This window comes from Miniopterus schreibersii (genome assembly GCF_964146895.1).
Source record: "Miniopterus schreibersii genome assembly, chromosome: X".
NCBI lineage: Eukaryota > Metazoa > Chordata > Mammalia > Chiroptera > Miniopteridae > Miniopterus > Miniopterus schreibersii.
Window position 1 is genome coordinate 81,604,634 of NC_138104.1, and position 27,282 is coordinate 81,631,915.

General features: G+C 55.3%; 1 protein-coding gene across 10 annotated transcripts in view; it reads left to right on the forward strand.

Annotated features, from left to right (window-relative positions):
* The window catches only part of BCOR (BCL6 corepressor), an 83,886-nt gene that overhangs the window by 31,872 nt on the left and 24,732 nt on the right, over window positions 1–27,282 (forward strand). For 4 of the 10 annotated variants that reach the window (XM_081126104.1, XM_081126112.1, XM_081126111.1 and 1 more), the window contains exon 1: window positions 8,021–8,904. The exons of 2 other annotated variants lie outside the window; for them this stretch is intronic. The gene's annotated coding sequence lies outside the window, so the exon portion shown is untranslated. Of the gene's footprint in view, window positions 1–7,189; window positions 7,270–7,768; window positions 7,837–8,020; window positions 8,905–9,622; window positions 9,692–27,282 lie in introns of those variants that run through there. 4 more of the 10 variants (XM_081126113.1, XM_081126109.1, XM_081126110.1 and 1 more) reach the window with 4 other exon arrangements.

Genomic DNA, 27,282 nt, shown 5'->3' on the forward strand with positions numbered 1-27,282 from the left:
CCGCGCTGTGTGCACTCTCATTAGAGCAGGGAGGCTTTTCTCTGCGCACTCGCTCGGCTCCCGCTGGCAAAACAACGCCTTCCCCGGCCGGGCCCTGGGCCAGGACTGCTAGGGAGGGCGGGACAGGGAAGGGGGTGGTGAGGCAAAGCCAGCGGCGCAGGTCACGTCGGCCGCCCGATGTCCGCTGGGCACGGAGATGAGGAGGGTCCATTGGCCCTCCCCACACTGGGTCCCTACCTCGTACCAGACCCTTCGTGGGCGGGGGCGGGGGGGAGTTGCCGGTGCCGCCGTGACCTACTCCCCCTCGCGAGGCTAGAGTGGGGGCAGAGGGCAGATGAGTTTGTCTGGTTTGGAGAGCGGAGGCGAACACCGGGAAGGCTCCCAAAACAGGTTTTGTCCCATCTGCTTTGTGGCCGACCACTTAAGGCCAGAAGCTCCATCCCAAGGGAGGCGGCCCTTTGACCCTCAGAAGACCCGAGTCCCCAAGACTCGGGCTTGATGGAAAAGAAGAGGTGGGAGATGGGGGTGGCCGAAGCACGGCTGAGTCTCGCCCCGAGCTTCGGAGCCCCATTTTCTCCGCGATCTCTGCACACAACAGTAGGCAGCCTCTCCCAGCAACACGCGCCCAGCTGCAGGGCCCGGGAGCAGGTGTTCCTGCCCCGCCGGAGTGGTGGCTCTTTGCCCCTCCCGTCCCAGCTGCGGGGCTGGTTGGTGAAAGGGGGGCGCTTATGGCGGTGTAGAGGGAAATCTCGCTGGAGTGCGAGAAGGGTCCTGCGGACTTAAATGGGGATACCCCGGGGCGAGGACGGCCGCTCGGGCCAAGAAGAACCGAGGATGACGCGCGGCCGGCCAGCCCCTTGTCTGGAACAGCCTTGGGGGCCAGCGGAGGCCGCTCGGGCGGCGCAAGGGCTTCCGGTCCCGGTGACTGCGGCGGTGGGGCGACTGGGAAGTTCCCGGGGCGGCCTCGAGGAGCACCCGCCCCTGGCTGCCGCCGCCGCCGCCGCACAGCTTTCAGAGCGGTGCCCTAGGAGCCTCTCGGCGTCTGGCAGCGCAGTTCTGAGCTGGCGCGGGGCTGGGGGCGGCGGGGTGGTCCGCGCCCAGCCCCAGGCAGGGAGGGGCAGACGGGAGTCAGAGACCCCGCGGGAGCTGCGGCGCCCTCCCTGCCCCCTCCCTTCGCCCAGGCCTCTGATATGGCGGGCACGTGAAGCGCAGCTCGGCGCCTCGGCGCCAGCCAGGGAGCGGCCTGCCCCGCCGGCTCAGCTTACCCGCGGGCCCAGGAACGCGGAACCGAGCCTGGCCGGGCCCCGCAGAGCCCGCGCCCCCCGCCCCGCTCCCAGCTCGCTGCGGCCCCGCACCCCCTCCCCGCCCGGCCTTGGGGCCGCGCCAGACGGCTGGCCCGAGGGGAACTCAGGCTGACTAATGGGTCGCTTGTGGGCCTTACGTGAGGCCCGGCTGTCAGCGGATGCCCGCTCGCTCGGCGCCTACGCCGCGGTCAGGCTCTTCGGGGAAGGGCGAGAGGAGGGGTTTCCCCGCTTCGAGGTTTTGGCTCCCCGGGGACAATCCGGCCGGCCGCGGCTGGCCCGGGGCTTTAGGTCGTGCAGCCCGGCCCTGAGGGGGCAGACTCGGTGTGCCCCCGGCACCAAGGTGCGAACCCGGGATGAGGATGAGAAAGTGGGAGCTTCGGAGCTCTGACCCGGAGGTGGGTGCTGAGGCTTGTCAACTCGGCCTGGGGCGCCCACCTTGATGTTTAGGATCTGGGGCCAGCCTCTGGGCTGGGGGAAATTTACAGGCTGCCCTGGGAGCCTGGAGTTCAATACCGAAACCGCCTTGAATACAAAGTCTAACGGAAACCCCTTCGTGAGATTTTTGTGTGGAAAAAAAGGATTTTTATAAAACTCCCCGTGAGTCCAGTTCGGCTGAGAGTTCGTGGGTCCTGGGACGTGTGATGCCTTCTGCTTTCTTTCCAGTAACAATCTGTAGTTTCTTATTATTTTGCATTAACAGCCACTTAATGTTGACATAGTTATATGACCCTCCCAAATATAACTATAGTTTCAACACACCAGCTCGATGGTGAAACACAAACACCAATCAGTAACTAAGAGGAGGAAAACCAGGCTGTGAGCTTGGGGTTGGATGCAGGATAAATCCTCATCATACATCTCTGGTTTTATTCAGCCTAATTACACTAGTAATCCTGCCCCTCATGAGAAATCCTGAAACCCTGGAGTTGAGGTACGACTTTTCCTGGGGAGCCCCGCCAATGGGGAGGGGGTTTTAAATGTCACTTCCAAATGAAAATGCTTCCCTTTAGCCTTTTTCTTTCTTTTTTTTTCTTTCTTTTTTTTTGATGCAGTTTTCGAAAGGAGCATTTTGGCGAGATAAGAAGTGACCGATCAAAATCGCTGAGGGGAGGTTGTAAGCAGCCGCTTTGCCCCAGCTTAACGTTATCTTATCTTTCACACTTGCATGGCGGAAAAAAAAATTGGCTTATCTTCATCCCCACCCCCTTCTCGCCTTAATTGCTAAAAAACACTGGTGTGTTAAACCCGGAGGAAGGAGGTCTCCCGATCGTCAGTGGAAAAGGAAGATTCAGAAATGTGGGCGCCTGGGGAAAGCAAGGTTGGCAGGATTTCTCCCCCCCCCACCCCCCGGCCTTCATAATACAACCTAGAAGGGCCAGTAGGGGTGGAAGTTTCCATGGCCAGATTTTGGGGGGTAAATTCTGGCGATGGCCTTGGGTCACGTAGCTTCCCTCGGCCTCGATTTCTCCCGCTGCCTTTCCCTACCTCTCTTCCCCTTCATCTCACAAAACCTGGAGTGGGTCTCCGATTGAGGCCTCTCACTCTGCTTTCATTCCCCCCTCCACTACATATCCCCCTTTTGGGGAGGGGGATGCAAGGCTGGGACGCATGGCCTGCTGGAAATCATTAAAATATATGCGAGTGTCTGCAAACACACTTTTAAATCATGGCGTTTCCCCTCCACGCTGGTATATTTAAACTCCAGAGCGAGCTGGATCTCCTCCCTCTCAGTCGTTTGTCTGTGTCACCGACAGGCCGCTAATGGCCGGGCTTCCAGGCGCTGTGCATTATGCATTAGCCTCCTCCCTTTGCCGCACACAGAAGGTTCTGTCAGGCATCGAAACACAAAACACCCTGTGCCCCCCACCCCACCTCCGCAGTCGTGGCTGGGGGCTGCGCTGCTGCTAAGCGGCTGGAGACGCAGGGATGGGGGAGGTGTCATTGGGGGAGAGGGCAGAACGGAGTGGGTCCGGAGGGGGAGTGGGAGAGGGTAAAAATGCCCCGGATTAGGCTGCTTGGACTCTCCAGCTCTGTGCCAAGCCCCAGCTTTGCTCCTGGCTTTGACCTTCCCGAGGCAGCCACCCCATACCACTCACCTCTGCGCCCGAGTTGGTGGGGGCCTCAGGGGTATTTTGAGACAGATCAGTACTGCATTTCCAGGTGCTGCGCCCCTACTCTCTTCCTGCCCTCAGCGAGGGGCTGATGGGGCCTTCCAGGTCCCTCCAGTTCCCGGGGTGGTGGGTATCCTCAGGGGTCCTAAGGAAGTGAAGGAGGAAGGCTTGATCCAAAATGGCTGGGGCTGAAGGCCCCCGTGCTAGCTCCGTGGACCAGTAGTTGGTGGTTCTCCGCTCCCTATCCCTGAGTTCCCGCGCACTACCCCAGCCGGGTAAAATATTGGCTGGAGGCGCCTTGCTAAATAAGCAGCCAGGGCGGGATGTGGCAGCCGGGTTTATCTGCAGGAGCATCTGGCCCAAAGCGGGGTCTTCCAGCGCTCTTAAGCTGGGACCAGGTGGAGTGCAAGACAGGACCTCCCAGAAGCCGCCTGCATTTAGGCTTATTGGGCTGACACCCACCTATCTACCCAGGGGACCCCCCAGTGTAAATGGCAGTTCACCCACTGTCCCAGGATTTGGGGATCTCAAAGCCTGACACTAATCCAGCCCGGACGTTCCAAGAGGCAGTTGCTTGCTGCAGTTGTACTGGGCTTGCCTTTTGGACCCTCCTACCCAAATGGCCCAATAACCCTTCAAAGGCTAGGCAGAAAGAGCAGCTATCTTCAGTCTGGCCACTCCTAAGTTTGGCAGTCTCCTGCAATGGAAGGCAGCTACCTTTAGTTTCTGTATAACAAATTCCTGGGACAGGGATGTCCTGTGCTTGGGAGGGTGGGCCAGTGGCTCTTTTAGGGCCACTGGGTAAGCCCTGAGTTCTCTTACAAAGTGACCAGGGGAGACTGTTAGTGTGGGTGTTTGTTTTTTTAAAAATAGCTAACATTAATAGGCTGGCTCACACTATGTAAAGTAAAAACACATTATCTGAAATCACCCAACTCCCATCTATTCCAATAACCAGTGTCAAAGACCTGAAAACAGCCTCTGAAGAGGGCCATCTGGGGCCTACAGAGCTTTATTATTTAGATTCTACACGTTACAAACGACCCACCCACACAATGTTGGGATCCCAGGGTCCCCCAAACGCCAGGTAAGGGCCTCACCACCGGATGCATAGCCTTTTTCCCTAGGCCTGGCCCAAGGTTGAAGGCGTGGAAGAGGCCCTGGCAGACCCTGCGCAGTCAGCCTGGCCTGAAAAGGGTGGCCATGCTCCAGGCCTGCTCCCCAAAGCACCAACCTGGCTGCCCAGTTGCAGAGCCTGGATAGAACATGAAGAAGGAGAATGCCTGGGAGCCTGAGGCGGATAGGAGAGGGGTGGCCCCCCACAGCTCAATTAGAAGCACCTCTATTTCTCCACTGCCTGTGCAACCTCCCCTTCCTTGCACTCACTCACTTGCTCTCTCCGCCTCCTCTGCTTTCATTGAAATTCCCCCTTACTGAGTGCCCCATATAGCGGCCTGACCCCCAGGTCAGCTCCTGGGAGAACCGTGGAGGAGGGAGCAGGGCTGAAGGCTCTGGCTGCCCTCACACTAGCTACAGGCTCTGTGGTGTTCCTAGCTCCTGGAGCCTCTTCCTGAGTGGGAACCCAAGATGGGACTGCCCTTCTTCAGTTTTCTGCTTCTCCTCCCTGGAACAATTCCAACTAACCAGGCCAATGGGTATAAACTCCCTACCCACCCCTGTGCCTTGGAGCACCTCAGGAAAATCTCACATTTTAATTCTCAGTGAGTCATGAACACCTCCCCCTACACACACACACTCATGCCTCTTAGGATTCCCTTAATAAGATATTTTAAAAATCCCGGAGTTGGAAAATGTGCCCCTTCGAGATGGAAGAGAAACCCTTTAGTCCCATCAGCCCAAAGAGAATACCTTGGAGGTGAAACTCCTTAAAAAAGAGTGGGGTATGAAATGCTGCAAATTACGTCAAAGGCGAATTTACTGGCCTGTTTGTCTCCAGCATCAAATTTCTCCCACAGTCAGCCCCCTTCGAGGCCCCTTCACATTTACAGCAACCCCCCCCCCCCCCATTCATTTTAACCCTAGGACTTTTAAAGTTAGACAAACAGGCCCCTTTGTCAGCAGCCCCGGGAGGCCACAGGACTCCTAGAGGCAGCAGGCTCCATACTCTCGCTTGGTTCCGGGATTTTCCAAAAATTCTGGACGATTACTTGCAATTCTTAACTCCGGGAAAAGCCTGTGCCTGGGGGGAGAGTTGGAGAGGCTTGGGAAGGGGAGAGAAGGGGGTTGGGCACTTGGCCAGCGTCTCTGCGGCGGCCTAACCGAGCCGGAAGAGCCTGGCAAGGCTCCCTACTCGCCAGGCCAGCTCTCCCGAGCGGCCCACAGTGGCACAGCGGCCTCCTTGCCTGGAACAACGTTCATAGAGTTTCCCCACAAGTACCCAACTTCAACCTTCTCAGTTATTGTAGATTTGTTTTGAATAAAAGGAGTCGCTTCAAAAAGAAATGTTGCTACAACACACAACCAGAGGCCTTTTCTCCAGCTGCGTCTGTAACTCGCATGCGTTCAGTCTAATAACTTTTAATGTCTGGCCCTAAAATGTCTTTATAAAAAATAGCTTTACAGCATAATAGTCCAGGTGTCTTTCTGCTTGTTACCGGAGATTAAAAAAATGTGTGGGTTAGCTTTCAGAGACATCCACCTCCAGAAAGACGGGAAGAAAAATGCGTGCATTCCATCATGCAGGCGCAGGTCCTGGAAGCAGTGGCGGCCCAGCAGGGCTGGGCACTGCTCGCTGGGGCACTTGCCTGCCTGTCTTTTGCATCAGTTGTTATAAGCAGCTCTGAAACATGAAGATTTAATTCTGCCCGAAGTTTCGGGTTTCAAACGGTAGAGATGTTTCACTTCTGCTTTGGAAAGGGCTGTTTTTATAACTGCTGAGAACTAAAACAGAATAAATAAAATCGCACCTAACACCAGTCCCGCAGTCAGTATTAAGTCTAAATTTTAAAAGGGATTTTCTAGCTAGAGCTGATTTTGGCCTTGACCTTGACTTAGTAATCAACTTGAGATGCTTTTGATTATTTTTGGCATGGAGACACTCCAGGATATTTTAAAACTTTCCGTGTGGATTTACAAGCCACCTCCATTTCGGATTGATGTTCTCATCGAGCTTGCACCATCTTGTCCTTAAGCAGAAAGAGACTCCCCACCTCCAGCATAGAAAGACCCTAGCGAGCAGCGGAGTGGGGTCACCTTTTGCCGCGTAGTCCCGGCCCGGCTATCTGGGTGCGGTATGGCCGGAACACCCCTCCCCCACTCCCACCCCTTTCCGCTAGCTTCAAGAACTGGGGCTTCTTGGCTCTCCCCTGAGGCTCTGCGCTCCGGGGAGGCCGGAACCTCGCCTCTCCGCTTCCCCCTCCCGCTTGCCTGCCCCCGCCCTCCCCCCAGCGCCCAGCGGCGCGCCGGGTGCGCTGGAGAAGCTCAATACGTGTCAATTGAATTAACTGCTGCGGGCGCGGGCTGTACGATCAGCACAACGTTACCGAGTGGAAATTTATGGGGCGAATGGTGTAAGCCAAAAGTTGCTCCCTGCCAAGGAAAATAAAACGCGGGAGATAATCTCCCGAGGTGAGGGTGAGGGGCTGGGACAGACCCTCCAGCCTTCTGAGGTGCAGACTGTGAAATGCCCGCGAACTGGGAGACATTCCCTCCGATCTCCGCTCCCCTACCGTCTCCACCCCCTCATCCCCGCCTCCCTGTGCCCCAAGGGCTGCCTCCTCCATCACCCCCCTCCCCGCCTCTCCAAACAATTCCCACACAATTGAAATGTCCGGGGAACTCGGGCGCGGAGTTCGGGGCGGAAAGGCCACCGGTGCCCGGGGCCGTGTTTTCAGGTAGCTTTTGACAGCAAAATGGGAAAGGGCTCCTTCGGGAGGAAGGGGAGCCCCAGGCAGGGGGTGGGCGCCAACGGGCACTCGCCAGGCTCTGCTTGGTCTCGGAGGGGACGGGCGACCGGGAGAGCGCAGCGCTGGTGGCAAGAGGAGGCAGCAGTGGCTGCCGCTGGGGTTTGACAGCTTTGGCTGAGCGGAGTGTGAGGCGCTTTATGGTAATTGCGGTCCTCCACTGGCCTTCTGGGTAGCGATGGGAGTCTCGGCGGGCGGCTGGGAGAGGCACCCCCGCCGCCCCCCATCCCCTGGGCTCAAGATCTGCGGGCCGCCCTCGCCGCCGCCGCTGCCTGAGTCGGTCTGGGGCGCGCCCAGACCCGGTTTGCGCAGCCAACTCAGTCCGAGCCAGGGAGGGGAGGGCCAGGGGCGAGGGGGCGCCACCCAAGTGGCCCGGGGTTCGGACCCAGAGAGGCGAGACGCGCTCGGGGGAACCGGTGATGGCCGGGGCAACTCGGGCAAATCTTTCCTGGGGAATCACCCCTCCGAAAGCCCACCGCCGAGGCGCCGCAGCAGAGGGTGAGCAGAAGCTAGGGGAGCTCAAACTTGCGAGAGCTGGAGGCGGCGGCGGGCGGGCGGCTGTCGCCCGAACGCTGCGCCTGCGGGGGGAGGGGAGGCGGCTGCTGGGAGGAAGGGAGGGAGAAAGGGCGGGTGGAGGGAGGGGGAGGAGGAAGAGGAGGGAACCGCGGAGGGGGGACGCGTTGGGATCGCGGCGTGCGGCGGCAGACGGAGCCCGGGCTCCCAGCGGCAAGGTGAGCCTGAGCTACGCTCCTCGCTGAACGCCGGCAGAGCTCGGCGGCTGCGGGGGAGACGCGCCGGAGTCCAGACCGCGACCGAGAGCGGGAGCGAAGCGAGCGGCGGCGGCGGAGGGGGAGCCCGCGAGCCGCCAGGCGGGGAGCCCAAGCAGCGCTGTCGCCGCGCAGGGACGACTTGGCCAACACTCACACACACTCTCTCTCTCTCTTTCTCTCTCGCTCTCTCCTCTCTCTCTCTCTCTCTTTCTCTGTCTCTCTCTCTCTCACACACACATACACACACACACACACACACACACACACACACACACACACACACACAGCCCGAGCGGGCGCTCGCGGCGATCCGTCAACATGGCGCTGGGGCTCCTGCCGGAGCGCGGGCGGCAGCAGCGGCGGCGCGGGAGCTGCTAAGCCCTGCTGAGCCTGGTCCAGTCGCGGGAGCCCGGAGGATCGCTCAGGGCTGTCGCCACCTGCCTGGAGGCTTCGAGCCCGCCCCGCCCCCACCCGGTCCAGAGCCCACCCCTCAGCAGGGCCAACCCCGAGGGCAGCCGGCTGGCAGCAGACTGCGAGGGAGGCGAGCGAGCGCGGCGCCGCGAGCGGGTTGCGGGCAGCCAGGGACAGCAAACTTTGCTGCTTGCCACGCTTCCCCGGCCTGGCTCCATCTCAGATCGCTGCCGTTGCCACCCCACTTTCCTCCTACCCCGCACACCTCTCCACACCCACCCAGCCGCCCCTGGCTCTTCGCCGCCTGGGCTCTGCTGGGGGTGGGGGGGGACTTCAAAGCTCCGGATCGCAAGCTCTCTGCTTACTCCCCGGCCGGGGATTTCAGGTCAGTGCCCGAAACACCTTTCCCGGGGGAGGCCGCGCGGGCGGGCAGACGGGCGCGCGGCGGGCTGCAGTTGGCCCCTTCCCTGGGGCCCCCGCCCGCTGCGGGCTGCTCCTCTGACTCTCGTGTAACCCGCGAAGCTTTCGCCTCGCGCTTCCCTTGGCTGTGATCGCTTTCGTTTTTATTTCTTAGCTCTAAGTTATTAAAAATGCAGCCAACCTAAGCAGCTCTGTGTGGGCACCTGGGAGGAGTGCGGCCGGGGTCTTGCCGCCTCCCGGAAGGCCGGGAGGAGATTGGGAGTTCGCGGAGTGGAAGTTTGCAGCCTGTGTGTCTGCGTGCGCGGGAGCGCGGTTGCCGCTGAGCGCCGCGAGTCGTGCGCGGGGGGTTTGGGGGGGGCTGGGCTGGAAGCTGGGAAGCTCGGCTCGGCGTTAGCTCGAGAGCAGGAAGGGGGGGGAGGGCGGCGGGTTCCCGTCTGCTTTCTTTTTCGACTCGGGAAAGAACTGTAAAAACCCCCAGTCGCCGCCGCCTCGTCTCGCCTCTCCGGGGGCCGCTCGTTCCTCCTAGTGGAACTTGGCGTGTGCTTGCGCCAGAGTGTGTGGCAGGCGCCCCGGCCCAGCCGAGCCCGACCTGCCGCCGCACAACTCGGGAGGGGAGTCCCGGGTTTTTTCTTGGCTTGCCCCAAAGCACGAATCACGTGGATTAATAAAAAAAAAAAACAAAAAAAAAAACAACAACTAGGAAATCGACCGGAGCTAGGGGTTCCGACTCGGCCCGTCCGCCCATCCACCAGGTCAGACGCTTTGTTTTGTAAATGTTCCTGTAAAATTGCAATCCGCGACCTCCTCCCATCCCCACCCTTCTCTGGACGCTGCGGGTTCTGTTTTAAGTTCTGAGCCCCCAGGGGTGGGGGTAGAATGGTCGGGGGCGACGGGAAGGGAGGGCGGGGGTGGCAAGACCTGGGCCCTCCGCTGGGCAGCGGGGAGTCTGGTGGGAAGCCCTGTTGGGCGTGTGCGAGTCTGCGGCCGGAGGAAGTTGGTCCTACTCGGAGGTTGTGCGGTGTTGAGGTGGAAGGTGAAGAGGAACTTGCGCACCCGGGCGGGATCCTCAGCCGCGGCGGGGAGGGCGAGGCGCCGCCGCGCCGCGGGGCCCGTGCTTGGAGTAGGCGGGGGGCTGCGCTGCAGAGCCTCCGCCAACTCGGAGGCTCCGGGCGGCGGCGACGTGCGCCCGCTGTTTACGAAGCAAGCCCTGAGGCGCCTTGTGTGGATCCGGGAGGCTCGAGGCACGCGCAGTCCCCGCGGGCTTCCCGTTGCTCGCTCTCTCGAGTGGGCACGTCCCCTGGTCCCCGAGACGGCGGAATCTGACCGCGTGTAGGCCAAAGCCGGGCGAGGCTTAATTTGCTGTTAATGAATCTTTTCCAGAAAGTCCAAGATCTCCTGCTAGAAGCTAGAGGCTGTTGAGTGCCTGAGCGCGAGGACGCGCTCCGCCGGCGTCTAGAAGGGTGGGGGTTGGGGGAATGGAAGAGCGAAAGAAGAGGGGGGTTACGTATATTTAAAAACAAACCTTAAAAAGAACCCAGCACGCTTCAAATAGGTATTCGCTGTGTCTAGACTAGACAGCTCGGGGTTTTAGCTTTCCTTTCCTTTTCTTTCCTTTTTTTTTTTTTTTTGAGAGGCTAGGGTAGAGGTAATGGTGTTATGTTCTAGAGCCAGCCTTTTGGAGAATAAGCCTTAAAATGGCCTGGGGGTTAAAAATGGGGAGGAAATGGCCCACCCCTGAAGGTGGTGGGTGGTGAACCCAGACAGACTTGGGTATTTCTAGCCATCTGACACTTCCTGTGGCACTGGAAACGGACACCGCGGGTCGAAATCAATCCTTACGAGGTGTTGGATTCGGTTTTGCCAACAGAATTGCTTGTGTGGAAGGCGTTTTAATTGTTGGCCTTGGAGGCTCCTGTACGTGGACATCTGGAGAATACGTTTGCTTCTCGACCCTTCCCACTCCACCCACGACCTGTTATCTGGTCTGGGCTTTGCAGTGTTGGTTTTCGTGTTTATTTTGGGCATGCTTTCACCGCGTGGAGGAAGTAGGGGAGATGTTGATTAATATGCCGTCCAGGTTTAATCTGAGACTGGCCTTCACTGTGCCAGTATACTCCACTGGTAACCTGGTTCGCCTGGGGTAGATAGGGGGATGCGCGGGGTTCGGGCGCCTGGCGCTCGGCGGGCAGATTGGGACTGGGGCTCGGACAGCCCCAGCGCTATCCTTTGAGGCGCTGTCACCAGTAGGTGACTGAGAGTTAATTAGGAAGTGTTCTTCGGATCAATGGGCCGCACAGCTCATTAGCGATTCTCTCCAGTCCTTTGCGAGGCCAGCCTCTGCCTCCCACACAGGCCGAGCCCCGCCGCCCCGGCTGCGGAGAGCGCCGCTGGGAAGTGGGGAGGGGCGGGCATCCAGGGTCGGTGAGGAGGCGAGTATAACTTCGACGGGCGGCGTGTTGCGTGCGGCGCCCGAGGCCCGCGCAAGCCCGCTCTTTCTTCCTGACCTCGGTCGCCTCGACTGTGTCTTTAACTCACTCGCGCTCGCGTCGCTGCCTAGCTGCTCCTCCCCGCCTCCCTCGCCTATCTCTTGTTCTCTAAGCACGACGCCTGTGTGCTCTCCGCCCAGTTTGGGATTAGACAAGATAAAAATAGGACTGCCCAGCGCGCAGAGCTGTGACTGTGCCCCGGCAGCCGGGTTGGCGGGAGCTCGAGGGGCCGGGGCCGGGGCGGACCCGCGGTGCGCTCTGGGCGGCCGGCGCCGATGGGCTTCCCCCTGCATCCCACAGTCTCGGTCACACTCCCTGGGTTCTGTCCGCCGGGAACCGTGCGGGCAGGGGGACCTGGGCAGGGTCTCCGCGCTCTCGCGGGTGTTGTTGGTGTGCCTGTGATAGATCGGTCTAGACAGGCATGCAGGCTCCCTCCCGGCTGAAGGACGGGAAGGGGGGGGCGGGCCGCGGAGGCGGCTGCAGACTCCCGTGAGCAGTTAGTGAGCTAGCCAGCCTGCGGGCCCAGCGAGCAGGGTGGAGGGAAGGCTACGAGGGTTTCTCTTAACCCTTTAAAGGCTGTTGGAAGAATGTAAGGGGGGTGGGCAGGAAGCCTAACAGAAATTCCTGGAGGCAGAGTAGCCCCGGTGGGGAGGGGCAGGAGCCTGGGCCTTAGGCCTAGGGTTTTTCTTTCTCTAATGTTTGCACGCGCACATCCTGGTGCATTGGGCTCGATTCTTCAGAAACCAAACGCAGCTGCTTGATGATCTAGTTTGACCTGGTACTTCTCAATGGGGGAGATCTGAACACAGTGAGCACCCTCACTTAAGGAACTAAGTTTGGGAGATGCAAATGTAGACCTCAATTTCCCAGAAGAGAACTCTTGTGGGCGATCCAGTGTGGGAAGGTCTGCTCAGAGCTGTAGTTGGCTTGGGCCTCTGACCAAGACTACTGCAGATGGAAGACCTGAGACGGAAATGCCAGGCCACTGTGTACAGGTATGCATTGGAGACAGCAAATAGGTCCTTGAGTTGTCTGTATAGATAGATACACTTTTAACCTGAACTTGTGGGGAGTTAGTATCGGGTATGTGTGGAAGACTGCCTCCAAACAGGAGTTGGACAGTGATGTGTACAAGATCGATCATTTGTATACACATACATGGGGTGGATATTGAATTGGTCTAAAAATTTAATACAACTCTGCAGGCATTGGTCTAGTTCTTTTCAGAGGTTGAAATTGGTGGGTGGGTTACCCTATATATAAATAAATCATTAGTAGCACCCCTGTCTCCTTTCCCCTTCTCTCCCTTTTAGAGTTTGCCGTCTAGGGGATGTTCTAGTTACATTTAAACTGCAAACCCATATTGGTCTGGCCTGAAAATGAACCACACAATAGTCAAGGCAAGAATGTAAGTAGTAGGGAGGTGTATGTGTTAGACAGGAGTGCTCAGATTAAGATGTGTGCCTCGATGACATGTGCTGAGACAAATCAAGATACTTGGGCTCTAGTGCCCACAAGGAACAAGGGATACATAAGAGATAGAGAACTGGACAAGAGAAATGTAAACAGGGATTTACAAATACAGGGATCTATAGCAACATTCTAAGAAAAATTCCAGACTGTTGAGCTGGAAACTGAGGCAGAATTTCTGTGACTTTGGTCTAGAGACAAAAACCCATTTAAAGGTGTGAAGTGAAGAGGGTCACTTGGAAACAGAAAGCATTCATATGCATACATCCATGCTCAGATACACAGACTGAATGACAAATGTAGACTTTTCTGCGGAGTGAGACTGTGAAGGACAGGGAAGTGTGGGGCACACCACCACTTTCCAACCCTCCTTCACAGGGAAATGTCTTTGGCTAGAAGGGAATGGAAGGCAAAGTGGCCTAGCTAAGGGTGGATGGACCTCAATTACCGAGATTACTTGTGGTTACAGTTTCTTCCCATCTAGGTGGAAGAGAAGGGTATGTGTTAAGCAGGTAGGGGGATTTCCAAGAGATTTTGAGTTCTTGCCTTTGAGTGGATGGAGGGTGGAGGAAAAAGAGTAGTAGCTTTACACTTTGGGTCAGGAGGGAGGAATGGATGTTGCAATGCTCAACTGTTTAAGGTGGTGCAGGGCCCAGTGGACTGATTAAGACAGAACCAAAAGAAGTGCGAAGTTCGGCCTCTGGGAGGAATAAAGGGGAGATATGTTTTCATTTTGGTAAGGTTTTTTGTTTTTTTTCCTGGAGGAGACCATGTGGGGACTGGCCTGCGTAGAGTGGATTAGCAGGCGTCTCTGTGACCCCAGACGCGCACGTAAGCTAGGCTAGGGTTTGGTTTGCCCGCGGCGTCGATTTGCCGCGGTCCCTCTTTGTCTGAGCGCAGCCGGGAATTCCAGCTTTTATTGGGAAGACCGCACTCGGGTGGAGCCCGCGCCGGGTCGGGCAGGGCAGAGGTGGGCCGCGCGGGCTGAGCAAGAGTCTCGAAGACTGCAGGACAGAGCCCTAGGACAGCCTGGACGGCCCTCTGGAGTGCCGGGAGCCCTGACAATGCCACCTTGGTGGTTTCCTCGAGGGCGCCAGCCGGGCCGGGTGGGGGACCGCGCCTGTCCACTTTGGCCACCGCGCCCCACCCTCCCTGCCAGCCCGAGGCTGAAAGGAGCTCAGATGGCCCTTTGTTAGACCCCAGGGTCACACCGGTGCCCTGGGGGTCGCACAGGGGCGAGAGAGCAGTGCTCTGGGCGAGAAAGGACCCTTTTGCTTGGAGGCTTCCTCTCCGGCGGACCACAAGGTTCGAGCCTGGCCAGACCTCACCCAGCCTTGGGAGGAGAGTACTAGGCCCACCCCGACTGCTTTGCCAATGTGCATGGCCGGCAAGATTCTGTCCGTGCAAAACCGGCTGTGCTGCTGAGCCCTGGGTGTCAGTGGCCGGCTTGAGAAGCAACCAGAGCAGAAGTGGATGTCCCCCCCCCCCCCGTGGCCAAGCCACCTTATCGCCAGGATTCGGCCTGGGAAGTCCACCGACTTCTAGACCTACCCGAGGGTTTTCTGTTGTTGTCTCCAGTGTGTTCCTTTGGAAGGGAGATCTGACTTGATGTTGGATGGAAATTAGCGAAGGATTCTTTTCCTCGACATTTCTGTAGAAGGCCCCCTTTCCTAGCACAAGCTCATCTCTGCCTGCCCCCAATGGAGGGTCTCAGAAATGAGGATCCTCACTCTGTTGATTTTTAGAGCCACATCTCCCCAGCCAACAGCACCCCTCATCACCCATGGCGTGGCTCCCCGTGGTTAGACTAGTGGGGAAGTCCGCTAGGATAAGATCCTGACAACATAAAATATAATTTGTGATCTAAGAGACAGTTTCCAGTATAATCTCATTATGCACCACAGACTCCCGGTGTTATTTTGTGGAAGGCGGACAATGATCAATTTACATTGACCCGGGGCTGGGCGAGCTTTTAGATGGTAATTGCCATATTGATTTGCATGCAAAAAGGAGACCTGCTAAAATTAAAGACCGGAAGCTAAATTAAACTAAATTTATTGTCTAGGTGCAAACCAGAGGAACTACTGGGGAAGGAGGGTGAGTCAGGTCAGGGTGCCAGGGGCAGAGCAGGTGAGAGGCCCCAGAGTTTCAGGTCACAAATTTGGGAGTGATGTTTGCTTTTGTGGTTTCATAATGTGAGGATGGGACTTGTTTAGGGTGTGGGGACCCAGCGGGGGAAAAAGTTATGAACAGGCACTATTGCATTTGAAGGTACTGGAGTCTTTTCATGCCAGTGGTAACTGCGAGGGGAGGAGAGGTTTATAGCGTTATAGGGGTCTTCCAGCACCATTTCCGGCACTCCTCCCATTTCTATTGTTCTACCCGAGCGAGCGCTCGCAATCGTGTCAGGGATACCCAGAACTCTCCGTGAGAAGAGTTAAAAAAAAATTTTTTTAAAGTAGCCCAATAACCCTTTCTGCCTCATTCCCTCCCCCTCCGCCCTCCTCGAGCATTAGCGCCTTCGGGAAGCGCGTGAGTGTGGGGCGAGTTGCACGGGCGCCGCGGGCAGGCTTGGACCGTTGGAGGCTGCGGAGTTCCTCCCCGGACTGGACTAAGTCCCTGTCTCAGCCGGACGCGTATGGCTTGGAGAGGCTGCCAGCTCCAGCTGGCCCCAGTGGGGGAGGGGGCGTCTGTCGGGACCTCGGTCACAAGGTGCCAGGGGTGGGGGTCGCCTCCCCTGAGATTGGAAAGGCCTGCCCCGAGCTGCGGGGGGCGGGGAGGGCGGAGGTGGGGAGCTGGAAACCCCGCGCCTATTGCAGACGCTGGAAAGTTTAAAAGTGAGAGCAAGCCACTGGCGGGGAGTCAGGGGAGGCCGGGCCTCGGGGGCGTGTTCCGCTGGCTGTCCGGCTGAGGACCCGGCCCGCCAGCGTCTCCATCGATCCCTCCTTTTCGTAGCCCAAGCCCTTGCCCACCCAGTGATTCCTGGAGCCATTTCTCACACCCGGAGCCTTAGCTTACGGAGGAGCAACTGGTCCTGTGCCCCTGCCGTTGCCAAACCCCACCGAGCTGAGCTGTCTGCTGTGGGTAGTTTCAGGAGCATCTGAAAGCCTGGGGCAGACCTGGAAATTGGGGATGGGGGTAGGGAGGGAATGTTGGGCGCTGACCCCGCGTTTCTGGGATGAGAAGTTGGGGAAAGGAATGGTTTTTTGTTTTGGGATCCCCAGGAGTCCGGTAGGGCTCAGCTTCTTGCAAGCCACTTCCATCTTAATTCCCTCCCCCACCACACTTGGGTCCCTGGGGTTTTTCCAAAACCCTAGGAATGGTAGGTGTAGGCACTCTTTCCAAAGGGCTTTTGCTCTATCTAGATAACTTGATTTATTGCTTTATGTAGTAAAACTAGGGTGGCAAGCCTCGTTCTAATGCCAGGAATCAGCACTTTCTGCAGAGACCTGAGAGTAGCAACGGACCAACTATCTCTGCCTATTCTGGGATCCTGGATGGAAGAGAAAGTGGAGCCTTACTGGAGCCCTGGCCTCACACCAAAGTATTCCAGTGTAGGGAGATGAGGTGTGGATGTAGGGGGAATTGTGAAAAAAACTTCAAATGGACCACGGGATTACTGGGTGTAGAAGCAACTGGGTTCCAGGCTCCTTGTTTAAGTTACCTAGGTGTTAAAGGCTATCTTTTTACCCTGAACTTGAGTAACAAGGCCTATGGAAACCTTCTGAACTTTTTGGGGATTTCGAATGGCACAATTAGACCAATAATTGGCTCCTCTCCGCAACTCCAGGACTGAGTTTGACCATGGCCCATTTTTACTAGCTGTGTGACCTTGGGGGCAAGTTATTTATGGCCTCTGAGTCTTGGTAGTTTCTTCATTTGTAAGACTGGGAATAATTATCCACCTTAGGATCAAAGAATACTTTGCACATAGTAGGCCCCGAGGATCAGTGACTTCTTTGAATGACTGGTCATGTTCCTATAGGTTGCTCCTCCAGTCCCCATTCCCTCTGAGACCTGCTGAGGCCATTCTGGGGACCAACGTGCAGGTTAAGTTCCTCTCCCGGGGTTTCCCCAAGGGTATTTCTTCCCGGTTCACCTCCTTGGTTCCTCTCTCCCTTTGTTTACAGTTCTTTGCATTCTGCATTTTAAAGGGTTCCATATGAAAAGACTTGGTTCCCCCTCCTAAGTGGGATCATTATATGGTTAAGAATTGATTCCAGAACTGGTATCTGGGTGCTCTTTGGCGATGTCTTCCCTTCATTCTTTTGGGGGAAGAAACTGCAGTGGCTGGAGGGGAGAGACCTGGTTGGAAGAGGTGAGAGGGGGGTGACCTGCTGCAGAAGCCAGAGGTGCTGTGGTTTGTTTGATAGGGATTAAGTCCGGATGTTATGAGGGCTCAGTGTGGTTTTCAATAAAGTCTGCCAGGGATTGCTTCTTTTATATCGATATGTATTTAAAAAAATTACTAGCATGAGAAGAAAACCAGACCTGTATGGATCCAGGCCGGTAGTATGCTACTGTGATCAGGTTTCCTACTCGACTCCCAGAGGGGAAGTCAGCGTTTGATTGAAGCTACACTTGGTTCTTGACTCTCAGGGGATGCCTGCTCTGAAACAGGAGCCCTCCCTTTCTCTCCTCCCCCCTCCTCCTCCCTCTTTTTCCCTTCTTCCCCTAAAAGCCTTTGTGCTGAAAGAGCTTCAGTAGGCATGAATCCCTGGTCCCTCTCTAAAGAATGCCTTCCAGCCTTTGCTGACATTGTTTCGTGAACAGTAGGTTTTACCAGGCCAGCAGTTTTGCCCCCATCTTAGCTCACTATTTTAGAGGTGTAGCGTATGGCCAGGATGCACCTAACAGCAATGATTTCCACAGTGGGTAGCCAGGGCTTTGCCTGTCATCCAAAGACACCTTAACCTTTGCCCTAGGTGTACCCCCAGAGAGGGTGAAAGTGGGGAGAGCAGGGCAGGGAGTTGCTGAGGATCAGTGTGGGGCGAATCAGAGTATGCGTGTTCCAGCTTTGGATGTAAAACTTGATTTAATTGGAGAAACTCTTAGGCATTTAACAGTTCTGTACAAATGCAAACTTGAAATAGCTCTAGGCCTAGGTTATTTAGGAAGGAATAAATGAAGTATAGAAATGTCCAAACTATGTAAATCCTCTAGTTGTCTGCCCTCCTATAAACACATGACAAGTGCCAAGGCATTGCCAGTCAAAATACCCGTGGAGCAAGCAACCTCCACCCTTTGTATTTATTATTTTATTAACAGCATTTTACACAGCATTTAACAAGCACAGCCTGCCTGCTTTGCACTCCCAGCAGACGAAGGGGTGGAAAACAGCTGGGGGTGGGGAGGAGTGGTCTCTAGGAGAGACTTCTAGCTGGAGAGAAAGCTCTTCAGATGAGAAAGGAAAAGTAGCATTTGGGGTTGGTTTCTGCTGGCTCCAAAAAGAAGACAAAAGTAATGCTTTGGAGGAAGACCATCCCATCCCTTCTTCCTTCTCGGGAGGACAGTTGTGCAGATGTGTTATGTCTGGTCTCTGCTTCAGTATTAGAAGGTGAAACTGAATTCGTTTTATCATACTTTGCCCATCGGTTATTGGTAATTTTCAAAGAATAAGTATTTGTCTGCTATCGTTATTCTATATCCTGGTGGAAAGTTTATAACGAAAAGTAATGCCTTTCTTAAGTCATAAAATGAGCCTTGTATGATTATTTAATTAAAATCTATTTAAGGACCGATTAGGCGTGTAATTTGCGCTAATAATGACGATTATGGAAATGTTCGACTTAACCAAAAATCATAAAGGAGACGTTTTGATCAGTGGGGCGACCAGTAAGTATTCAGGGAGTTGGACAATTTCTGAAACACAAAGAGCTGCGGAAAGCACAGAACTGCCTGGCCCCTGTAACAAGCAATAGAGCTGTAGGCCTCCCTGCCCAGATCCCAAGCATGGCCCAGGCAGGCTAGCCCAGGCTTTGCTGATCATGGAAACCAACCCTGGGAGCCTGAACAACCTTTATTCCCAACTGCGGAACTGTGGGGGAAGAATGGTTCCCCAAGCCACCAGGAGGAGAAAACTCTAGGAGCAGACTGATAAACCACACTAAAACCTTGGCGAAATGGCTGTGCTCTTTTGCTTTGACAATCTGGCAGCAACAAACGCTTGCTGCCTTGGCTAGCCTTGGCTGGAGCCTGGAGGGGTGGGGGGGAGGGGGGGGTCCCTTGTTCCGGAGAAACCTGCCAGCTGCTGGGCTTGGTGCGAAGGCCGTGAAGGCAGACACAATGCTGCTGTTGTTGGTTTGATCTCGAACTGTGGATTGTTAGTCTGGCTTTAACTATGTGGTAAGGGGGGAATGTGAAGGCTGTTTACAGCGAGTGCAAATAATGTGACAGCTGTTGGTGCACGAGCAGCGCTGTGCCTCCTCGGCACTTACACAAAGCGCACACTATGCAGCCCACAGAGGTGGCCGCCACTTTCTGGCCAGTGTCCTCAGATGAGAGAAAGCTCAGCAGCAGCACCCGCCCCTGACATACACCTCTCTGGCTCCCAGGATTGGGATGGTGGAGGTGCAGAATGTTTTGTGTGTTGTGGTTTAGGAAACTTGTTAGAAAGAGGTGGCCAGAGAAGGTCCACAGGGTCATGAGTGTCCCTCTCTGGAGGGGTTTGGCCAGGATCTGTGGACCTGGGTCCTTAGCCATTTACGACAGGATTTTTAAGATTTTGGGAAACTAACTTTCAGCCCTTAGCAAGCTTGTTGGAAAGAATGTATTATTAACTGAAGGCTTTCTGGAAACTGCAAAGCTCTGAAGGCTGCTGTTCCCTCTTCTAAAATGACTCCATTATTCAGACAAGTTAGAGAGATAGGCAGGCGCTTTGTGTGCACTCCGCACGGTGTCCTGCATTGGAAACCCAAGTGTGTAGGTTCGGTACTCAAAGAGGGGAGGGTGTATCTGGGTGGAAGAGGTGCAGCTTGGGTTCTGATTACCGGCATCCCTTAACCTTCTCTCCCAAGCCTGCCCATTTTCAAGAGCGCATTTGCCTTCAGCTGCAGGACGAAGAGGTGCAGTCCTGTGGTCTTCCCACAGCGCCACCCACTCTGAATTAATCAGCTGGAGGCCCACAGCCACAGGCCTTCTGAGTTCCTGGTCCCCCCTAGGCAGGCACTTGGCAGGGGACACCAGGGTGGGAGGGACAACAGTTGGTGGCAGCAGTCACCAATTTGGCCAGTCCTGGGAATTCATGGATGGCCAGGAAAGTGGGTTTGCCTCTGGGCTGTCCTTGGGCAAGCTGGGTGTAAAAATCACCCCCCCTACCCCCCCACCACCTGTATTCCAAGGTTGAAGTCTTCTCAGCCCTGGCCCCTAGGGTTTGGAGAAGGATCATTTAGAGCTGACTTTACACTCTACATCGTGCCCTTTTCTGTGTGACTTTGCTTGGTCCCTGGGTGTACGGCCTACAGGATGTCTGCAAATCGAATTCACCCCACCCCGACAGGTCTCCTCTCTCTGAGTTTTAATGTGGACTTCTACATTTAGTTGGGTTCCCTACTGGGGAGCTGGGAGATGCTTCTGGAGTGATACATGAACTTCGGTGCCAGTTCTATAAATTGGTCTCTTTTTATGACGTGTGCCATTTTCTGTAGGAATGTTGCTTGCAAAACGAGTTTCGCCTTGGAGGAAAGGCGGAAAGATAAACAAGCTTGCAACGCCAAAACACTGGCAGTCTTTCCCTCCTTCCAGCTCTCTTAAAGCAGCCGGGCTGTATTTCCAGGATTAGACTCCGTGCTTGTGAGGAGGGACTCTGGTTGGCTTTTTTTTTTCCCCCAAGCAAATGCAAATTAGAGAAAAATAATTTTCTTTCAACGATATGCAATGTATTAGTCACTTGTTATCGTGCTCCGAGGCAGGCCTCATTTGCGCGTCTGCCAGCTCGCTCACATCTGCTCGGCGCTGTTCGGGGCATTTTAACCTTGGCAGTGTCGTGTCTAGTCCCACGGATCAAGGAGGAGTAATTAAGCTCTGAACAGCTACAAAAATTCACGGGCCCCCATCTATGCCACACTTGTTCCACAGCTTTGTTTGGGATGTTCCGAGTTCCAAGATTGAGTAGCAGACATGGGGTTCCCATTGTTCCTTGTAAAGAAAGTGGGCGCCCCTCTCCTCCTCTGACCCTCATCCCTAGCCTTCCCAGGACCCCCAGGCGGCACACAATCAGCAAGGAACGCGGGTGCAGACCACAGGACCCTGTGTTTTATGCATCTTTTATTCATAAAAAGTTCCTTTGTGCTTCCTGTGTGTACTAATGATAGCTGTTGTTAATAGCCTTATGGTATAGTTTGTTCCTTTTGGGGGGAGGGAGCATTAAGTGTGCTTTATTTCTGCAAAGTCTTGGTGGAGACTACAGTGCATTGACACCCCCTGTGGAGTTGTATGAATCGTTTATTCTGGATATGCCCCTAGGTTGTATAAATGCCAAGTGGGAACCCAGCTCTGTAGAGACTAGACAGAAGGGGGTATGGGGTTTTTTGGGGGGGCGGCGGTAGGGGTGATTAATTGCGCTCAACCTAGGTTTCCTTTCCAGGCCTCCTCCTGTTGGAGAGGGACATCAGCTTCCAAATGCCCCCCCCTTCCCCTTGCGTACAAACGTGGTTCTGTGGGCCACAACCATGAAAGAAAGTGAAAGGAACAAAAAGCCAAGCAGTGGCCTGGACGGCAGCAGTGGGGAAGGGGAAGTGTCCAACATTGGTCCCTTGAGCTGACCCGGGGCCTGGGTGAGGGGGATGATGCATGGCTGCCAGCCTCAGTTGGGCAGCAACTCTCCTGGTCATCCTGCTGGTGCTCACTCACCCTCTCCGTCTTTACAGTTGGCTACACTTGGCTTGCATCTTGGGGAGAGGGGTCTGCGGAGGCAACAGTCCCTTCTGGTCAGAAGGGAGCCTAGGATGATGGTTGGGGTCTGCAGTGACCATTCTGGGGGGGGGGGGCTCTGCTGGCAGCACGCCCTGGTTTCTCTGTGCGCCCACCTAAAGTTGTTTATTGTCAGATTCGGTGTCTGGGAAAGGAGGTACATCGAGGACTTGGGAACGGGGGGGGGGGGGGGGGGGGGTGCGGGGTGAGGGGTTAGGTTAACCCAGGTCAGGGGATTTGGGAGTGACCAGGCAGGGTCCCATCCTGGGAGTGGGTGTGCGGGGTGAGTGGGTGTGCCGAGAAACCTCGAGGAGGGTCGGATTAACCCTGAGCCGCTGGGGTGTGTGTGTGTGTGTGTGTGTGTGTGTGTGTGTGTGTGAGAGAGAGAGAGAGAGAGAGAATCCTTTTGTTGCCGACTGATCCGAGCTCTGGGCTGAGTCGGGGGAGGGTGCGCCCCTCTTGCTCTGCCGGCCACCACTGCCGCTGCGGAGGGCCAAGTTCACTCCGGACCAACCCTAGTGGCTCTCTCCTGACCCACTGGCCCTAGGAGGAGGCAGGGAAGGTTCTTGGTTGCTCGAAAAGATCCCGTCCTCCTCTCCTCCCCCTACCCCTTGCTCCACAGCTCAGTGTATTACTAATGCAAAACTTGGGGCGTGGGTGGGGAGGCCCCCCCAGGCAATCGCCACGGCTTGGAGTGTGCCAGGAGTCAGCGCCTGGGCAGGCTGGATCACTCCTCTCCCCCCACCCTCATGGAGGGCAGGAGGGCCGACCTCCCTCAGCCACAGCCCTAGAAACCTGAGGCCCGACCTTGGGGGACAGCCTTGGGGTCCTCAGCTCCCTCCTGCGATGCACACCCAGGAAAGCAGCCCAGGAGGACCCGCCCCAACACTGCACATCCGGGAGAGCTTTTCCCTCTCATCTCCCACCCCCACAGAGCCCCTCCATCCTAAAATAGGAACTTCACCCCCCCTCCCCTTCTTTGACACCAGTAGAGAAGTGCCGCTGTGTGTGACTCAGCCTGCACTTGGAACTGCCCCAGGAAGGGCTCCCTCGTGGTTAGCTTCAGCTTCGGTGAAATCCTCACAACTCTGCTGAAGGTCACCCCTCCCTGGCCTGGTCCCCTCTGTGTCCCTGCCTCAGCCTTCCCAGTGCCACAAAGTAACTATGCTGAGATTTTGGGGTTGTTACACAGTACGTTTAGTGGAGTCAGATGCTGTTTAATGGGGTTAAATGTGTCCTGTACCAGCTATTGCCAGGCAAAACTCAAGTCCATAGTGCAGTTTAATCCTCTGGAAAACATGGTGCCAAATATTTACAGATGAGGGGACCAAGGTTGAAGAGGTTGAGCCACCTGCCCAGAGACACACCGTGCGTGGGAGGGTGTGGTAACCATGTTCTGACTTGTTCTCCAGAGAACCAGCCACGTATGAGGGAGACCCCTTCCCACTGCACACACTGGCTGGGATCCCTGCTCAGCCTTCTTGGTTACTAACTAGATAACTGCTTGATGGGGGCTAGTGGTGCCTAGCGAAGGAGACCCTAAGGAAAGGGGCACCATTAGTGCTTGTGTGAAGCGTGGGAGTTGAGATGGTTTGGTGGTGATGCTTTCCATTTTGTCTGTGCCACTTGACAAGCGTGATATGCAGACTTTAACTGATCGGCACCTCAAGGGCGGAGGCAGTGGAAAGTGGCCTGGTGCCAGGAGGAGCCAGGGTGGAGAGAAAGGACAGGTGCCAGCAGTGGCCTGGCGCTGCCTTCCCTCCCTTCTCTCATCCCAGCCTCTCAGGGCCACTGCTCCCTCGTTTTCAGCCTGCTCTTTGTTTTCTGTTAGGGCAACTCACCTTTAAAGAAAAAAGAAATGTTCTCTCCTTTTCCTCAGTCCATAATGGTGTCCTTATGGCAGAAATAAGTGGAATGGTTGGTGGTGGTGGGTGCTGCTTGAGGCCCATGTGCCTCCTTATGTCTTTTCACAGAGGGCAGAAGTACACCTTCTCAGGGTGATAGCTCCTAATCTTGGTCCCTCTGACCTCTTTCTGCCAATCACGCCCTTCTCCCCAGTGTCCAGGCCAAGTTCAGATACTAATCATAGCTCTTGGCTTCCAGAGCAGATGACTGCCTAAGTCTGTTGAGGGAGACCCAAGCTCTCCTGTGCTTTCAATTACGGCCAAACTGAGAGTTGGAGACCCCTCCGTGTGTGTCTGCGTTTTGCCAGCCAGGTCTCTCCCCGGAACTGTTGTTCCGGCAAGCAGCCACTGTAATTCCCGTCTGTTCTTTAGAAACCAGACACTCCTCAGTCTCCCGGTCTGACCTCTTCTTTCGACCATCTTCCCTCTTCATCCCTGTCCTGCATCCTTGCCCCCTTTTCTCCACTACTGGAAAAAAGGGTTAAACCCCAGAGCCTGGGTGTAGCTCAGCAGCTCACACTGCGAACAGGTTGGTGCTTGTAAAGTGCTTTTCATGAGTGACTTCACACATCTTGGCACTTCTAGAAGCATAGCCTGCCTGTGGAAGAACGGGGGAGTGTTGAGAAATAAGGGCAAACGAGCTTCTTATATATAGCAGCAAAGTGCCTGTCCTGTTTGTCATCCAAATCACATCATTGTCTTCTCCATCGTGTCCCACGGCCAAAGGTCAGCGAAGCCAGTTTTGAAACATTTCCCTTTAGAGGTAAAAAGTAAAATAAAATAAAAGTCCCACCTATTTCAACAGCCCCTTCTGGAGTGGAGTGGGTGAGTCGCTGGATCTCTGCCTCTCAGTCTCTTTGGGTTTCTTACCCTCACTGTCTTCTTAGTAATACATCCCAGAGAGATGGGGAAGGGAGTTTCTGTTCTTCGGTAATTGTGAAGTGTACACAGTGTGGCCTTTACCGAGGATGTTCCTGCCTGGGAGTTGGGCTGCTCTTGTTTGTCACCCTGGAGAAGGGCCTTGTGCCAGGCAGGCCCTTTCCACTGAGCTCCATCTCTGGCCAGGAACCTGAAGAGTTAAGTCTTTAGCTTGTTGCAATGAAATTATGGCTGGCAGTGGCGCCGCTGTTTGTTCAACAGACCTCCACTTTTAAACAGTTCACAAAAAGTTCATGGGGCAGCTAAAGATTATAAGTGTGTGTGTGTGTGTGTGTGTGTAGTCAGCAGGATCCTACAATGTACTCCTCCCCACCCCCCCACCCCCGTTTTGCTTCTTCATGTTCATCCCTGCCACCCCCACCCCCAAACACACACAAATGACACTGAATCATGGGTACTCTGGGCCTCAACACTCCATCTGACCCTGAGCATGTGAGAACACTTCATTCTGATGCCCGGTGTCGTTTATCTGTGCAGCATTAATATTGAAAACCCCACAGGACAAACCCTGGAAAGGGGGAGAAGCTTTGAAAGCACCCAGTGCTTCCAGATATCTCTAAACTACATTCACCTTTCCACTAAGTCCAGGCTGTCCTTTGTAATGAAAAGCCCTTTCAAAAGAAGGGAACTCTGGAGGATGATTGAGGCAGCATCCTTCTTTCCTCTTCAGTCAGGTGTTGGGAGGTCCTTGTCACCAAGTGACTACTAAAGGAGGTGTGTAGGAAGTGGCTTGTTGAAGACTGGGACACTGGGAGATTGAGGTTTCGTAGACACACACTTTCTTCCCTCATTCTTTTCTTAGGGGTTGGATTCAGTGACCCTTTCGCTCCTTATGTCATTTCTGCATTTCAGCTTGGCACACAGTGAGGGGGTGGCATGGTATGGTCCCACTGCTTCAGCCAGTGACCAAGGACACTTGCACCGAGGAATGTTGCTCCACCTTCTACATTAGGCCACTCAGAATGTCTTCCTTTTGTTAAAGGAGCCACAGGGGTTAAGGAGGGAACCCTCCTGTGACTGTGTCTTGTGGTTGGCCAGCACTAGTGGTGCCCCCTCTCCCAACTCGATTTGTATATTTGGAATATGGGCGAAAAGCCCATGAGCTTCCACAGAACCTTCCTCAACACCTGAGTCCATCTTTCTTGGAGGGGTGCAAGGGGTGCCGTGGCTCACGCTTTGGAAACACCCCACCCTGTCTGAAGAAAGATGCTTCCTGGAAAAATAGCTCCTTCAGAATCCCACCAGACCTGCCCATTCTGCAGATGTCTGCCTCTTCTTTTCTTCTCTAGCTTCATGTGGAGCTCTGACTGTTCGAGGTGTGTCTGTACCTGTGGCTCTTGATTAACAGACAGTGTTCTATGTCTAGGGGCCGATGGGGGATGCTGGTGGACAAAAGGCATAGTTAGGACAAAGAAATGCCCAAGGACAGCCTGGCTTTTGGATTCAGGTCTCCCAGGTGCTCCCCACCCCCACCTCACCCTCTGCAACTCTCTGAAAAAGATTCCCCGACCTGGCGCCTCCATCCCAGGCGACCCGGCAGGCTCCGTTTGCTAAAGTGTAAAGAAACGAGCATTTGCATATTTTTTCCTGCTAACAAAGGAAATGTGTCGTCTTAGGGAACATTTGGGCTTTCGGAAACTGTGTGGGTGGGTGTGTGAGGGAGAAGGAGAAAGAAAAGTTCCCCTGATAATCTGCACGTCAAGGATTTCACACTCAAGTTTGGGACGAGGGTAAAGATGCTGTGTCCAGTCCAGACAAGGGAGCTGGCGATGTGATTGTGATCAGGGAATTGCCCAGGGCCATCGGTCCCAGGCATTAAAGGCTCCCCTACTTATTAACCCAGCATTTAACAGCAGGATATGGGCTGAAGCGCAGTCAAAAGAAACGGCTCAACCTCCAAAGAGCAATTAAAATCCTGCACGAGGATAAATCACGAGCCGTGATAATCCTGTTAATAAAATGCAGCTTGTCCTGACCCTTCACTCATGCAGCAAACTAGAATGTGACGTGGGTGGGGGTGGTGGGCAGAGAAGGTAAGGAAGTAGGGGTGGGGAGAGGTGCTCTCCCCTCCTCTGTCTGTCAGCCTCCCCCTTCCAGTAGGTGGAAAATGGGTGGCTTTTGGCTGCTCCTAGTGTGCCAGCGGCTTGCAGCCCAGCAGCCTGGGCTGCTAAGACTTCTGCGCTCGTTAATGATTTCTGTCCCCAGTGAGCAGGCGTCATTGAATTACTCAGCTGCCTCCCTCTGCAGCTCCCAGGCCAAATCACCCGGGTTTGGTGCTTAATCTAATCTAGGGTTGGGGTGGAGTGGATCACCAGCCCACCAACTCTTTTTTAACCCTCAAATTGTAAGTTGCACACACCACAGCCCAGGAAACTCATGGTGGTGTGGGCCACACCTGACTATTGTGCCTTCCACCTGCCCTGATCCTTTCAGCCCCAAGAAGAATCAGTGCTTGGCTACCTGGGCTCCAGCACTCTTCCTTCAGAATGTGTTCTCCAAAGGCTGGCAAAGGGGGGGGGGGGGGAGCAGCCAGCGGGCAGGGGTGGGGCCTATATGTTGGATGGTATGGAGGTAGCGCTTTAACCCTCTCCCCTCCCCGGACCTTCGGGTCAGGTGTGTGCCTACACTCCTGCC